This window comes from Ctenocephalides felis, unplaced genomic scaffold (genome assembly GCF_003426905.1).
Source record: "Ctenocephalides felis isolate EL2017-DRISC unplaced genomic scaffold, ASM342690v1 CF-g0.4_SCAFFOLD_01170, whole genome shotgun sequence".
Lineage (NCBI taxonomy): Eukaryota > Metazoa > Arthropoda > Insecta > Siphonaptera > Pulicidae > Ctenocephalides > Ctenocephalides felis.
In genome coordinates, this window is record NW_020537324.1 from 70,477,724 (window position 1) to 70,490,702 (window position 12,979).

At 28.1% G+C, this 12,979-nt stretch overlaps 1 protein-coding gene and 1 non-coding gene across 2 annotated transcripts in view; one reads left to right on the forward strand and one right to left on the reverse strand.

Moving 5' to 3' along the window:
* Positions 1–12,979, reverse strand: part of LOC113367607 — a 71,008-nt gene that overhangs the window by 40,625 nt on the left and 17,404 nt on the right. The gene's annotated exons all lie outside the window — the stretch shown is intronic.
* On the forward strand, positions 11,549–11,622 carry Trnat-agu. Its single transcript has one exon. It is a non-coding gene; the product is annotated as a tRNA-Thr (tRNA).

Below are 12,979 nucleotides of genomic sequence, written 5' to 3' on the forward strand. Positions count from 1 at the left end.
ATTTTTGATTCGATGTCATTATTCGATTATATGCTAAATTCCAGATAAGTCAGCAAACTTACACAACAGTCTTTTACACTTTTTTATTATCTATTTCGTATAAAAGATTATGCGCTACAAAACGATTAGCCGGCACATTAAAATTATAATTAAGCTATTTAGATAAGATGAAACGTTATTCACGCAGATTTGCCACCATCGAGTTGTCAGTTATTTATATAAAAGATTCAAATGATAAAAGCGGTAAAATATACAGATGATTTGCTTTTAACTACAAAACAAATATATGAAATATAAAAGTAACTTAAATATTTTTAAGCAAGTAAAAATATTAGTTAATTACTTTTTCTTCATAATATAAATAACATATTACATAAATTTTATTAGAAGAAGGTATCTCGTATTAATGAAAAATAGTCATCTACCTATCTCTTTATCAATGAGACAATTTACACAAATTTTTAAATATTGATTATGCAAGCAATTTTGTATGAATTAAATTAAATGGTTCAAAAGTTCTTAAAATTTACATGCTAATTACACAATCCATTAAAATAAGTTTGAGACAAGCAATCTAATTAAAATTGCTCTCTATTCCAAGAGTTAAATTGAACAGCTTCGGTTAATGCCACGTGCATGCCCTAAGGGACTTCACGATTTGAATTTATCGGTATCATCTTTTTTTTTCAGACGAATAATATTAATTGCCTAGCAATAAATGAAATATTTTTATGATTAGAGTCACTACTATTATATACTTCTGCTGATTTTTAAAACATTGTTTTAATGAATAGAAAAGATTATGTGATGATAGTAATTAGGGAATGCAATACCGATGGAAAATTTCAATACCGGTATTTCGATAAATTACCGGTATTTTTATTATCTTACACAAACGTAAACAAAATTGAAAGTTAATTGAAAGGTACTAGATAACTAGATAAGTACTATAATTGTTGAGTATTGTTATTTATCACATTGTGATGCTTCTATAGTATTTTCAAACTTCGAAACGTTTTCGAAAAATATTATTTTATAATTGTAATAAGAAGCAAAAATATTATTATGTATAAAGTTAGAAAAAATAAAGATTACGCAGAGGTAATCTGTATGATATAAAATATTTTGACGCAAATATTACTTAAAAAAACGTTACATTTTTACATAAGATGAAACAAACATTTATCTATCAGTCCAATTCTATTTATTGTAACACGATATGAAGCCCTTAGTGAAGCAATAAATATTCAGTTTAATGACGAGTTGAGATAATATTTGACATTTGTTTATCCTATAGAATCACTTGAAGATATAGCTGTTCATGCGATTATGGAATTTAAAGATAAATACAAAGTTCCGAGAAATTTAAACATTAGTGTATTATGTATCAAATAGCGCTTATGTAAAAATACCGAAAATACCGGTATTTTTGGGGTAAATACCGGTAAAATTACCGTCAAAAAATCGGTCGGTTTACCGGTAATTCGGTATACCAGTATACCGGTATTGCATTTCCTAATAGTAATCGATTAGATGAACTGTCAAGCCATTTTTAAAGAAATTTGACGATTAACATATTTCATCTTTAATTCATTATAATATAAAACTTTATATATGAAATAGTTGCAAAAAGTGCTTTTTAATTTTGAATGAAGTACCAAACTTTATTGTTTGCTCTTCAAGCATAAAAAACGTAAACCCAAGAACATTTCAACTAGAAAATATAACTTATCAGAGATTTAAACAAAATTTTAACAAAAAAATATTTTACATGTATTGTAAAATGGCCATCTAGAAACAACTAGGTGAGTGTATTTTGCATTTTCAAACTTTATCATAGTATTTTAGGATGTTTGTTAAGTTCTTTACTATCATACAAAGTTTCATTAAAACCACCAGGGAAAAAAAATCAATTAATTAAGACGGCACCGACACATACTTTTTCCAATTATGGCGTCAAACAATTCAGTACGCTTTGAAACTTCAAGAAAGCATAAAAATCACAAATTAAAATTTCTGGCGAAGATGTTAACCAGAATTTTCTCACTCATGTAAAAATGACATTGAAGCATAATTTGCTCCACTATGTAATCTAATTCGTATGTTCTTTAAAGTTAAAAATCATGTACCCCATCAAGTGAGACGTTCGTTAGATACAACGCCTACAAAATGCCAATTAAAGTCGAAATTAAATTATAATTAAACTACTTAGAGATTAGATTAATCGCATTCCTTAGAGACGCTGTAGTACCTTCTAACGGTATATTAATTCCCATAGCCGACGCCGGACGGCCGTTCATTATCTTATCTTTCTTTGTTCTATTTTATTTAACATTCGTTAAACTGCCAAGTTAATGCTTCTATTATTCCATTCTATTATAATTGTCTTATATTTTGTCATAAAACACACGCTCATTTACAAGTTGGGCTCTGTAGATTTCCAGAAAGGTATTCACTAATTTGGGAATTGGCTGAGTAAAATGAAGATTTATACTGGAAACTGTCATTTTCATATTTGTGAAGAAAAGAGAAAAAAATTGTTGAAAAAATATAACTGTCTTTTATTTCAAACAAATTATTTTATTAACTTCCCGTAGAGTAAGTTATTGTAATGGGCCAAAAATCTAAATTGAAAATTTTTACATTTCTCGACGTTTTGAAGGTTTCTGAACATTTTGGCATATCTCAGAAAAACTGGATTTGGGTGTGTGTATGTATGTATGGATACAAATTTCCAGTCACGTTTTCGGGCGCACGGATCAACCGATTTGAATGGTTCAGAAACATTCGATTTCTATTGATAGGGAGATGAGCTGATTAGTTTTTTGCCAAAGTCAGGTCCAGCAATTACGAAGATAAAGAGCAAAGAGTGCAGAAAATAGAAATCGAGTTTTTGAGAGAACGGAGCATCCGATTTGAATGTTCTAAAAAACATTCAATTAGTAATGATTGGGAGAAGTATTTATCAGATTTTGGCAAAGGCAGGCTCAGCCATTTCAGAGATACAGAGCTAAATGTGAAAAAAAATGGTAGTTCTTGAGAGAACTAAGCGTCCGATTTAAATGATTCAAAGAACTTTATGCTTGTCTTAAATAAATAATTTTGGAAAAAAAATTTGGTTTCAACTTTTTTTTCAATTTTTTTTTCAAAAGAATTTTTTTTTGTATATCGAAAATAATTCAGATTTTATTATTAATTCTGACTAAAGTTCTAATATACTTTGAACAAATAATTTCAACTTTGCAATTCGGTTTATAAAATTCTTATAAATATTAGACAATGTTACAATATTAATAATAATCTATTTGAAAACATTCAGTATTCCTCGAACATTTCGTTACGGTACGGGAAGTTCCATACACCTAACTAGTTTGATCTTAATTTTATGAAAGGTAAATTTAACTTCCATTACGTCAATCAATTTTGTTATTCGTTATCTATATTTTAATATTTAATAAATTTCTATCCAATCAAAAAAGATATAAACTACGTCATGCTAAATGAATGCTTTGATTATCTGAGCTGGTATGAATATCTTAATGGCTCTTAAAACCATCAGTCGCACTTTAATAGCAAATAGACTATATTTATGTCTGATTAGTTGCAATAATCATAAATTCATCATCATGTTACTATTCGCTCAGAGCGTGACTGCAGCGCCCATGCAGCGCCGGAATAAATATGAACTAATTAAGGCTATCAGTGTGTGGTTTTTATGGGTTTTATATCTTTGTTAAAGAAAAATAATATTAAATAATTGTTATAAATAATAATAAAAATTATACAATAATAATGTAAACGCTCAATATTTGTTGAAATTATTAAATTTACTTCAACGCACTTAAAACATAGTTAAGTGTAATTATTAATTTAATAAAGAAATGCAGTAAACATTTTTAAGGTTAAAAAAAAAGTGCCTTAAAGCTTATGTCATGAGCTCGGAATAGTTCTTGATAAAAACAATATAATAATGATAAAAATATTTTATCAATAGAATAAGTAAATAATAAATTAATTTACTCATTTTTTTATTATTTTTGGTCAAACTAAAGACTTAGACATTATTATAAAGACATGATTTAGGCATTATTATAAAGACAAGACCCATCAAACAAAATTGCAGGAAAAAAAACGTCTTTAACTTTTCGAGTCTTGTAAATTGAAGGAAATATTGTTGACAAGTAGGTTGGACTCAATACCTCGTCCGATTCACTGCAAATGCGATCAACACTACAAATATATATTTTGCATTATTTCAGCATTGTATTAATTAAACTAATTGTAAAATAAACATTTTACGATATGTGATGACTTTTATTTTTCTTTTAATCATAAAATTACATTTATTATATAATAACATGTAATTAATAGAAAGATAATAGTTATACATAATCAATATAGAATATATAAATATATATATATATATATATATATATATATTTATCATTATTTCAGCCTCGTATTAATTACATTGTTTGCAAAACAATTTTTTCTAGTAAGCATTAAATTTTGATAAAATAACAATTTATTGACTTATAATTTTTCTTTTTGCTAAACATAACAATTTTACAAATATTCATAGTACTCCGAATTGAATTTTTGTAACAATAAGGTTATGATACTTTATTCTTCTAACCGCGATCCACTTTTCCCGTTGATTTTCTTTCCACTTAGCTGTAGGAAATGTATAGATTTTGCAGTCACTTTTTCTGCTCTTATTTCTACAACCCACTACACAACAGCTTTTGCGGCTCATTTTTAATTATCTTATTTAAATTTGAAATAAACAAATATTGTATGTATTTTTGTTTAAAATTTCTGTCATAATAGCCTACTTTAATGCTCAAAGTAGCCACAACGAACGCTTCGGTCGATTTGACTTCCCCTTCCATGCCTTCGCACATAGCCAATAACATATAATCAGAAACATTAATAGTACAGAACTTTATTATGCTAAGCACGTGTTTTAGCAAATGCAAAACATATAACCCAGTCAAAATAAACATTTAGCTTTGGAATAATTCGCATAGGACTGAAAATTGGTACAAATGTTAAATAGGCCATTATTAATAAAATGTCCAAAGTCGCTATCGATCTGAAATCTGAATTTTTTTAATTCTAGGTCAAAGGTACAAATTTCTGGTTTTTCATATTTGCCGCCGAAACAGCTATGTATACTATAAAATTCTCTACAATATTGTACTTATTATTTAGGAAGTATTTATAGGAAGTATAATAGTTGTACATTTTAAATTTGAAAATTCTTCTTCTTCAAAAATGTTATTGATACTCCTGATATCTATCATTATATAATTTATATAATATACGTCCTATTGAAACCACAAATGAGCATAGTAGATGCAGATGTTACAGGACATTCCCAAATGTTGTTAGTACTTATAATCCCTATTATTAAAATTATTATGAAATAGAAAATATACGTCCTATCAAAACCACAAATGAGCATAAAATGCAGATGCTTCATATTAAATGTCAAGTATCTTTTTTTATGATAAACATTAATAAAAAAGTATATTCAATAGTTTGTCTCTTCAAAAATTGCCTTCTAGATTATTTCTTAGCAGCATATGTTGCTTAAAAAGTGTGGTAGAGCTTATATATAAATAACTTCCTGAATTCGTAATTTTGCGAATAAATTCGTAAAATCACTATTACATGATTCTGGTATATAACTATTTTCAGATAACCATTTCGATGCCCATTTATAATGCATAAATTCCTAAGACAACAATTTGCAATCTATCGATAATAAGATATACCTAAGCACGGTCTTGGCACATTAATCATATTTTGCAGACAATTATAATATCTGTCAGAACTAACACGGGTTATCGCATTGAAATAAATTATTTTGCTAATATTAATTTATTTCTAAACGAGTTTAATGTGTGGTTCACTTAGGAAAACATGAATAAGGATGGATGAATCTGACAAAGATAAAAGACTCAAAACTGTTATATTTTGTCAACAGAAAAATTACTTCAATAATGCAACTTCAATCAAGAATTTTACTTGCCAAAGTATTATTTTGTTACCGCAAGTATTTGAACGTTTTTGACACCATTACCTTAAAAAAAGACATCAAGGACAGTAATATAAAAAAAATATTTATATATAAAACTATGTGAGACCATTTCTATAATTCAAAGCTTACACAACCCAAACAAAAAAATTAATGGAGCTTTATACATTCGTTAAGCAATCAACCCCTAATCTGTAATTTACTACGTTTAAAATTCTCCAAGATCAAACGATAACTTTTTTAACTTTTATTATTACTCTAATTTATGTGGAATCCAAAGGATATTATTTCCTTGCTCCAGAGCTTACCTGTTGAATTTAAACAAAAAACATTCGAAAATATACCTGTTACTTTCTTATATATATATTATATTGCGACCTGAGTATGACATAAATTATTGTGTGAAGAAGACATAGAAAGGAAGTGAATTCTTTATGACTTTATTTTTGGTGTGAAATTTTTTGTTAAACCAGTGATGGGCGAAGAATTTTTGTTATTTTTTGATATGCAAACACAGCAAAGCTTATTTAAGGAAAATGAAGATTGATACGAATTTTGTATAAATTATTATACTAAAATGTTACTGATATTTTGTCAGCACCATAAAAATAATTATGTCTCAAAAATAATATTTTACTGCCTTCCTAAGCTGGAACTAGTTAAAATTTACATAGTATCACTAAATACGAAACCAAATGTTAGATTTTTGATATTGACTTTTATTATTTGGAATTATTAACAAGTTAAATTCTTCAAAATTAAACAGCTTTGCTTCGATAATATAGAAATATAAAAATCCAGTTTAGTTTAAATAACTCTTATTTTGTGGACTATAAAATGATATTAAAATCATTAATTGATCATATTTCATTACATCATTATCTTGTATATTGATGTTTTTTCATAATTTTGACCTTTGAGAATACTTAAAAAAACTGCTGAATATAATATGAAATGAAAAATACACTTTATAAAACATTTAACATCGTAAAATTAAAAATTATTTTCAGGTATTGCGAACTAAATAACACTGCTCAAATCAAAAAAGAACCAATAGCGAGAGAAATTATGTGGCCCAAATGTGGCCGTTTATCTCCTGATAGAGAAGTCTTCCAATTTAAGACGATGACTAGTTACACGTATTTTGCCCTCTACTTTAAAATAGTACAGGTAAGCAATTTAATACTTTACTTGTTTTTGAAATAAAGGTAGTGGACCTTTTTACCCATCGACCACGCTCTAACCTATATGACAAACTTCCAATAGATAATCTTCAAATAATTTTACCTCCATTATATTAATAAAATTGGTACTTATTATTAATATAAAGATTATCTTTCACTAATGATATGTCGTTGGCCGTAAAATTTAACGCATATGTACATTGTTATCTTATGTGTGAGATGTTCAACTGGTTTCGTTTACATTTCTTAAAAAAAACATACATCGTCGATTTATTGTTTTAAGTTTATGGCTTCATTTACAGACACGTTTTAAGTATCAGGTACGGCAATAGATAAAAAAAATCTGTAAAACGATACTGAAATGAATACATTAACCTGTGAGATTTATTGAGACAACAAGATACTTTATATTATATTTCGTGAAAATTTCTAGATTAAATTTTTGGACTTACTTCGTTACAGAGATTCAGTTAACTTCCTTTAGGGTAAACTAAAGTAATCGCAAAAAAATGAAAATAATTTTTTATTGCATAACTTTACGCTTCAGGGGTTTATGAATATTTTGGCATACCTTAGAAATCATTGATGTATGTGTGTGTGTGCGGATGCAAATTTTTGTCGACGATTTCGAGAACACGGATCAAACGATTTGAATTATTCATAAAACATTCTATTCCAATTCATGAATTGACTGCTTGAATGGTTCAACAAACATTTTTTTTTTGAATTGACGGAACGAAAAAGTAATTAGTTTTTCGGATAGGCTGGTCCAGCGGTTTTGGAGATCCAATAAGAAAAAGTAAAACTAGTTGGGTGTATGGCATCGTGCCTTAAGGCAAATTGCTGAAACTTCCCGTACCGTAACAAAATGTTCGAGGAATACTGAATGTTTTCAAATAGATTATTATTAATATTGTAACATTGTCTAATATTTATAAGAATTATATAAACTGAATTGCAAAGTTGAAATTATTTGTTCAAAGTATATTAGAACTTTAGTCAGAATTGAAAATAAAATCTGAATTATTTTCGATATAGAAAAAAAATTTTTTTTGAAAAAAAAGAAAAAAAAAAGTTGAAACAAAAATTTTTGTTTCCAAAATCAATTATTTTGTTAAGGCAAGCAGAAAGTTCTTTGAATCATTTGAATCGGACGCTTAGTTCTCACAAAAACTGCCATTTTTTGTACAATTAGCTCTGTATCTTCGAAATGACTGGGCCTGCCTTTGCCAAAATCTGATAAACACTTCTCCCAATCATTACTAATTGAATGTTTTTTAGAACATTCAAATCGGATGTTCCGTTCTCTCAAGAACTCGATTTCTATTTTCTGCACTCTGTGCTCTTTATCTCCGTAACTGCTAGACCTGCCTTTGCCAAAAATTAATCAGCTCTTCTCCCTATCAATAGGAATCGAATGTTTTTTGAACCATTCAAATCGGTTGATCCGTGCGCCCGAAAACGTGACTGGATATTTGTATCCATACATACATAGACACACACACATCAATTTTTTCTGAGGTATGCCAAAATGTTCAGAAACCTTCAAAACATCGAGAAATGTTAAAATTTTCAATTTCGATTTTCGGCCCATTACAATAACTTACCCTACGGGAAGTTAAATAAATGCAATATATTTTATAGAGTTTTTAATAATAAGTACAAATTTTGTTCATTATTCCGTATAAATATGTTTTTGTGGGTTCCGCAGAGCGATTTCTTTGGAAAAAGTTCCAAATTCTCAAAAAAGTTCAAAATATTCAAAAAAATTCAATTTTTTCAAAAAAAGTCATTTTTATACAAAAATTTTCAAAAATCTAAATTTTTCAGTTTTTAAAAAGTTTTAACCCTTTTTCTTTAATTTTAATTCTTGGTAATGAAAGTTTCAGCACCAAACTTTGCCTTTGGTTTTTTTGAGGATTTTTTTTTAGTATAATACTCATAGAAACAGAACCTTCCTGGGCAAACTTAGATTGTGACTCAACATTTCCATAAGCTTTTGGGTTAAATTGCCTATGACAGAATTTAATTCCCGACTGTACTTTTCACAAATTTTCAAACTTTTTTATTTCTTCTCGCCATATGGTACATTTGTGTGACAATACAATACGAATTCCTTCTTTGGTGTGGGCGGACGGGTTAACACGCGTGCCGTCTTGACATTCTTTCTTTATTGGCTAACTAAAGTAAAGTAACAAAATCGGGGGCGTTTGCTTTTTGTTAGACTAATAAATAATACACGCTGATGGCTTTGTAGACGAAACCGGTTTTGTTAGAAAAGATTGATTATTTATGCTCGATTTCAATTGTTCCGACACAATACTGGGTCAATAGATCGCTGAATGGAAGTGACAACATGAAATATAATTTGCGGATATGTTTAAGTGGCGCCATATCTATAAAATGAGAGAAGCTTACTTGTTAGAAATAACTAGTTATAGATAAAAAATATAATGCTATTTTCAAATGTCTAATACTATTTTAAAAATCAATATCTTATATATAAAAATGGAGCCCTCGATCAAATGATTCGGTAAAACTCGAAAACGGCTAAACCGATTTGGTCAGTCTTAGTCTTAAAAAATTCGTGCCAATCTAAAGATGGTCGGAAAGGTGAGACATTATTTCAAAATCGCGTAGAAACTTACATTTTTAATTTGAACATTTCTGTAGAAGCATAATTTAAATAAAAACAATGGACGGTGGCTAATACGTGAAATGTCAAAAGTTTTTGACAGATGATGTTCAATTACGTTTAATAGGATGTTTTACGTAAATATTATTTAATTAAGATTAAATTGTAGTAAGTAGTTTTATTTGTAGTTTTATTTATATACAAAAACGTTAGTAAACGGACCGCAGGTGTTACTAGAGACTCAAAATATCAACTTTTTTGAAATGTTAATATGAAAATGCACTTTTTGGCATATTTTTCTCATTCACGGTGCTCCGAAAGATCTCATTTGTATAATTATATACTGATTGGTATTTATAAAACATTTTCTAGGTTATATTATTTTTTACTTATGTTATTTAAATTAAGAACCTAAATTTGGTATCGATCAAATAGACATTTTGTCGAATAACATTTTCCCAGTTATAATATTCTAGAATTTATCGAAGAATAGATAGTAATATATGAAGGTTCGGGCATAATTAGGTCCACCACTAATGTGTCAAAAATCAGTAAAGTTAAGCATTGTTTAACAACAATATTTGAAAGTAGAGGAAAGAAGTATTACCAGCTATAACCTTGATTTGAAAATGCTAATTTTTTAAATGGGGGAGATAAACGATAATCTTTAAAAATCCATAATAGAAGTATTCTCTTCGGTTGGTAGTTTTTTAGCATTAGTTAAAAATGTGATTATTTTGTAAAATACCTTTAAAATTATAATAAGGCTTTAAACCTTTTTAAAATAAAGCCTATAGAGTAAAAAGGTCTAGATAACAAATTTTTTAAAGGCAGCAAAAAAGCACATTTCTACAATGATGAAGTAGCTGGCAGTTTTACTTAATGTAGTTAGATAATTGTTCGCTTGAAATGTGTTATTTGTTGTGATATAATTGGTTAGGTTTTCACAATATAGTTTATATTTGCTCAAAGTCAAATTGGACCTTTGTGCCTCGCCCTGCTCTACATATATACTTTTTATTAAATCAACTTTAATTCATCGAATGTTACTTGAAACTTTTCAAAAAGCAGGTCAAAGAAGAAATACTTAATTCATTTTCTATCTCTCCTCGCAAATATTTAAAAATTTTGTATAAGCTCAGTAGTATTATTTACAATTATATACAAAATCCAGAATCCAAGAAGAATCTGAAAAACTTGAAACGTAATCAATAAGTCGAAAGACCAAAAAAGACTTGGATGGATTATACTATGTTTTCTAAAGAAAGACACACTAATAGGGTTTATTGTTTTTATAATACCTCATTATATATAGCATTCAAACAACACATCCTTATACACTTAAAGTATTAATATTTTTTATTCTCTAGAAATTGTTTAGAATACACCTTACTTAGCAAAACAACGTTTGCCGGGTCAGCTAGTTTAAAATATAATCTAATCTAATTTTTTATCTATATTCAAAAATTCAGAACTGATTGTGAATTAATCCATCACAATACAAATTTGAGTAGCAAATTATTTAATACTACACTTTTTTAGAAATAAAAAATGACAAAACACAAAATGCGCAATTTGCCACGTCAAAAAATAATAAGCAATTAATAATGTATCGAATTTTTATAAGAGAGCGTAAAAGCTTTTATCTTTCGCAACGAAATTCTCTCGAGAGAATCTAAATACAACGGCGCCGTGGCTTAGTTGGTTAAAGCGCCTGTCTAGTAAACAGGAGATCGCGAGTTCGAATCTCGCCGGAGCCTTCGTTGTCATTACGAATTTTTTTTTGAAACAGAATTTAATTTTCCATATTTTTATTTTGCCCATTTGTTACCTTATTAATAAATTATTTTAGGATACACAACGTGGACGTAAGTTTTCAACAACAGAGCAAAAAAAAAAAACACAATTCTCGCAATTTTTCAGTTTTCTTGAATTTTTCAATTGCAATTTGCCTGTAGACCACATAGTGCGGAATTCGAAGTTGCGATATATGGGAAAAAAACTAAGAATTCTAAGACCTTTCTAACGATCTATAGCAATATCAAGTTTATATTATCAGCCATCAGTGAATTTTCGGCATCTAACTTGGCGGCCATTTAAAGTTTTTTGGCGGCCATTTGGAATTTTTTGGCAGCCATTTAGAATTTTTTGTCGGCCATTTGAACAAAATTATTAACCGAAAGGATCGTACTTTCAAAAACAAAAAACAAGTTATTTGGCGGACCCTGTATTAAAGAATTAAATTACAAAGATTCTGCAAAATGCAGCATTAAGCAAAGAGATGTGCAATATAAAATTAGAATTAGTCAAAATAAAAAAATATTCTTTCGTTAAACATTGAAATAGTTTTTGTGCTTTTGTTGAATACTTATTCAAATATGTTAAATGCAAAAAAATAAAGACTGTCAATTCAATTATTGTGGAAAACATGGCAAAGGTAATCATTTGTTCTTACCAACTAATAAACAAATTAATTTATTGTAACTATAACTTACCCTCAGCTTGATTATAGCTTCATCACTGCCGTCCACATTCATATCTGAAAGATGAAAACTTTTTTATACCATGTTTATTTACTTATGACGCTAAAACAAAGATAATAACATAATTAAATCAAATAATCTAAAATTTTAGATTATGTTATTTCATTAACGTGACTAGCACTAGACACTAATTCTATCTGAACCTCGGCCAGCTCGATATCAAGCAGTATGATATCAAATTTCCATTTGAGATTAAAGTACTCAAATATAATCTTCATAGAAAAATTGCTTTTTGTAGAGATTATTGCAATGAATTAGATATACATATCTAATACAGTCTACAAATAAAAAATAAGAGTGTTGGGGTGCCCCCTCTACATATAATACAGCTCATAAAATACATTTATTTTAATGAGAATATAGTTAAATTAACTTTTATGCGGTGCGCAAATTTTAAATAATTGGAATTGATGTACCATTAGTTTAAATTTTGTTAAATAATATCGAATTTGAAATTCTGAATCACGCTGCAAAAAATCTGATACTCACTTTTTATTTTCGAGTTTTTGTAGGTATTTCAACAACAAGACAATAAAAAAATAATATAAAACGAAAATGAGATCACAGATCGGAA